Source organism: Salarias fasciatus, chromosome 7 (assembly GCF_902148845.1).
Source record: "Salarias fasciatus chromosome 7, fSalaFa1.1, whole genome shotgun sequence".
NCBI classification, from domain to species: domain Eukaryota; kingdom Metazoa; phylum Chordata; class Actinopteri; order Blenniiformes; family Blenniidae; genus Salarias; species Salarias fasciatus.
Genome location: NC_043751.1, coordinates 1,087,887 through 1,092,362, shown reverse-complemented (window position 1 = coordinate 1,092,362; position 4,476 = coordinate 1,087,887).

Here is a 4,476-nt window from a genome sequence, read left to right as displayed (position 1 = left end):
TGTGTGTATATTTTGCTCCTGGTTTTATGAGCGAGCTGTTTTTAGCTGACTGATTCCTTTTTTATCTTAATTCAATAACAGCCTAATGAAGAGCTGCAGTACAGCCGGAGGATTCACAGCGCCGCACTTTAAGTACATGTTCGTTATCGGTTGTTTCTTTTGGCATCATGATATTAGAATAATGAGAATCAGAATAAAAATCTCCAGCTCACTGGACACACTGGGCAGTGCTGTTCTGTGTTTTCTCCTCCATCCTTTTTGCAGTGTGTTGTTTTTGTGTCCTGGGCTCTCGGTGCGATACCTGGGTAGCCTTCACCGGGGACAGCTTTGAGGCCTTCCTCCTGGAGGAGTTTGTCATCCGTCAGCCTTTCCTCTGGGTTAGAGCAGGAGGCTGGCTGCTCCCTCCTGACACTTTATCGATTTGGCTCAAAGTGCTTCAGGGATCCTGTTTGAGGCCCGGAGAGGCTTCGGCCACCTTTCCTCTGAAGACCTTGGAGCTCTCTTTAGCTCTTGGCTTCACGACAACAAGCACTTGACCAGAAAACGAGAGAGCCGAGCTGACTCAGCAAACGGCAGAGATCGATGTTTTAGTTTCTCATTTCAATTGATCTCAGCTCCCAGAGTGTTATTTAGAGATCACTCAAAGCCCTCCTTTGCTTCTGGATCGCAGATCTTCAGAAAATTGCCCTTACATAGAAAGAGGTCAGTGTATTTGTGTGGGTCTGCAGTCCATCAAGCTCCAAACCTGGGGTCGTGACCCCTCAATGTTTTATTTGAGGAACAGGGACTCCTGGGTCATGGTGCTCCAGGCTGTCCTGGGGAACCACAGTTCTGCCCGAGTGCTTCAGGCGACCATGTGAGTCTGGCTCCTCAGTCCTGTCCTGCCCCTCTTTCCACATAATACTTCACATCATTTCAGTGGAATCTGGTGTGACGTTCATCACTCCGCTGTGAACCTGAAGGACCGTCGCCCCCAGGTGTGACAGAGGGATCAATAGCAGGCCGGATCCCTGCAGTGGGATCTTCATGCACCTTCCCTCAGATCTGCAGCCAGATGTTATAAGTAGACTTGACGGGGAGGAGGCGAGGTCGCGTCACGGCTCATAATTCACCCACTATTTATGTCTCATATACAACCTACTGGGAAGCGCCACAGTAGACATCGCAGCTGCTGCTGCTCTGACACGCAGTCTCCCTCCTGAAGTCCTCATTTTCTCAATAAACACAGAACGCCTGCATCAGAATAGGTCCAGGACTTCATCCAGTCGCTCCACCGACTGACAGAACAGACGAACAGCTTCCAGCCGATTGTTCTGTTCTGGAGGGGAGACGATGGGGGGCGGCACAGGAATGTGTGACTGGGGATGAGGGGAAGAGGGGGTGGGGGCAACATTTAGTAATAAACAAATATTCAAACTAAATAAAATAAAGCAAGAAGTTATATTACAGGAGCCTTATTCCTATAAGCTCCTCCTGGAAGAGCAGGTGTGTTTGGTACCTGACAGCAGCCAGACCTTCAATCGGAAAAAAAAAAACCCCGAATCAGAATAGATTTTTAATTGGACAAATTTCTGTATGTCTAGGATTCAAAGAGGAATTGACAAACTAATTCTCTCACTTTGTTGCAGCAAACACACAAGATATCAAAATACAGCTTGAATAATAAGCTAAATGTAGTAAGTGTGAATAAAATATCTTGTTTTCCAGCCTGTCTTCACCGTGTGCTGCAGGATCTTTCTTATTCGTTCCTCCTCTTGATATTCCGTCAGAACATGATTTAGCCGTTCTTACGTTTGTCATTGTCAAATATTGAAGAATCTCCAAACCGCCGCTGTCAGCCGTTCTCTCTCGCCTACCTGCTGCTGACGGTGATGATGGATCAGGTCAGGTGATTCTCAGCAGGTTGGATCTGGGAGCTTTCTTCAGTATGAGTATGCTGTGGGCGGCATCAGACCCGATGGCAGGGCTCCTCTTGGGTCTTAAAGTCACTTCCTGTTTTATTTTGTGCTCCTCCTAACCTTAAACTCAACCCCGAGCAGAGGGAAAGCCAGTGCGGTGCCTTTCCAATCAGTGCAATTTGAACCCTCCTGCTCGTCCTCATTCACACCTGCTGATTGATTTGGAAGAACAGGAGGTGTGAGATACTGTTTTCTGGGAAATAACAGCATGCATCAGCATCTCTGTGTTCGTTACAGGTGAGGGATGAGAGCTTTTTTACAACGTGAGCTCAGGTTTCAGACTTGTTCGATGCATTGTGGGTAGTTTTAACAGACAGTTCTCTCTCTCAGCTTGGAGCTGATGACCAGAAGCTCGGTCTTGACCTGGTCCAGCTCTAAAGACATCCAGGATTTAACATATAGAATACAGTAAGAGAGGCATGGTTTGGCCCCGGCCATCAGCAGACAGCGGTCAATCATCTGCATATCGGTGAAAGTTGATGCCACGTCTCCTGACGACATTCCCGAGCGGCAGCATGTCAAGTCAAAGAGCATGTGGCCTCGAGACTGACCCTTGGTGCACACCGCATTTCATTTCATATTTATGAAGGTCGTGTGCTGTAGTTCACTCTGAAACCAGACTGTCGGCTCTTCCAACGGAATAAACTGGGTTCCTCTAAGATTTAGCTGGGAAATGGTGAGTTGGATGCTGGTCTGTAATTATTGGAACTGTCAGATTTTATTGTTCTTTAGGAGCTGCTTCACTACTTCCATCAAAGGTGTTCAGATGCAGGTGGACTTCAGGTGTGTTACTCGAGGACTGGAAGGAATGCAGCAGCCCTGTTTGTTCTTGATGAAACACGATTTGTGGGCTGCGTGTGGATCTGTCAAGTATTGCAGAGCTCTTTATCTTCCCTCCTCCTCTTCACTGTTCATGCCTGAATCACACAGTCGCTGCTTGCACACCTGAACAGAGCTGCTTTCACGCTGCAGAGCAGCAACTCCTGTTTTATGAATCTAATCAGCTGTCAAATCATGTAAGTCACTGTACAAATACTAAACTCACCCATCCACCGTTCTCTGAATTGAGTGAAGGCAGGTTCACCATCTGCCTTCGCCAGCGCCTGCACTATGAAACTGGATCTATGCTTATGAAGAAAACTTGAGGGTTAATCCTGGATTTCTGTCCTACAGCACTGGTTAGCTTTTTACCAGGTAAATGACCGCAGTGACTTCCTCTGAGCAGTTAACCAGCTCTGGAGCAGGTTGTGTTCTGGATCGCAGACCGTGGTGAGAGGAGGAGAGGCAGAGTTTTTAGGAGAGATTCAATCCTGTCATGATAAATTACAGCCTGGTCACTGAGCTCCGAAGGAGGTTCTTCTTCTGGTTCTTCACTTGTTCTCGAGTCTGTTTAGCTGTATGAGCATTACACCTGAAACAATATGCTTCATGATAATCATCACAGTTTTCCAGACAAATTGTGACTGAAATCTGGATTGTTTTGTTTTGATTTTGTCTAAACAAAATCTAATGAAATAACATTATTGAACTAACTGCAGCCTTTGCACATGGCTTCAGTCTTGTCTGTTATTTTCTCACCACTTTCATTTTCTGACCTCCGAGCCAAATGCTGCAGAGCTGAGGCCAGAGACAGAACTCTGCTGTCGTCTGCAGCCTTCGTCTTGCCGCTCTCCACTCTGTGTGCGACGCTGGACGTCAAACACAGATGTTTATAAAGGAAGGGAAGCGTTCAAAAACAAGAGTGTGCCTCAGCTTCATTTTCACGTTTGTATCGATTTTTTAACTGTCTCTCGTTACATCTTTAATAGAAATATCCATCATGGTGTGAACAGAACTCGACTGGCTTCTGGAACAACCGACTTTTAAAACAAATGGTTTTTTTGCCTCCAGACGGAGCAGCGACTACTGCATCACGCTTCCTGCATCCAGTTAGAACAGAAACTTCAGTACAGGTTGGAGCTTCCTGCAGAGCGAGCTGATGAGGCTGTTGGGAAAGTGTTTGAACAAGTTACAGGGTTCATGCTGAAAGCTAAAGCTACATGCTAAAAGCTAAAGCTACATGCTTCAGTTGATGCAGACGTCATCGATGGGGACTTCCTGTGTCCTGACCGTCCCCGCTCGCTGTCTCCTCTGCTGTGCAGCTGCTGAAGGCTTTAACCCCGGAGGAAACCACTCGCTGCCAGCATGGCCTCTTCTTCCAGGACGGTCAGCGGCGGGTCGACTACGTCCTCACCTACCACGTGAAGAAGCCCGGCGCCGGCCGCTCCGGCCGCCAGTCGGTGTACCAGCTGACGGAGAAAGCCGTGGCCCGCAGCCTCCGTCGAGGCCCGTACAGCCGTAACCAGCACGTCAAACACCACAACCAGACGCAAGACCCAACGACTCGTCGACGCCGCGCCCGGCGGCGGCGGGCGACGTGGAGCTGGGCTGTGCGACGGACACCTTCAACGGACAGGAAGACCACAAGGCCTTCAGGAGGGAGGAGTTCGAGGGCAAACTCAGAGACATGGGCTGGAGC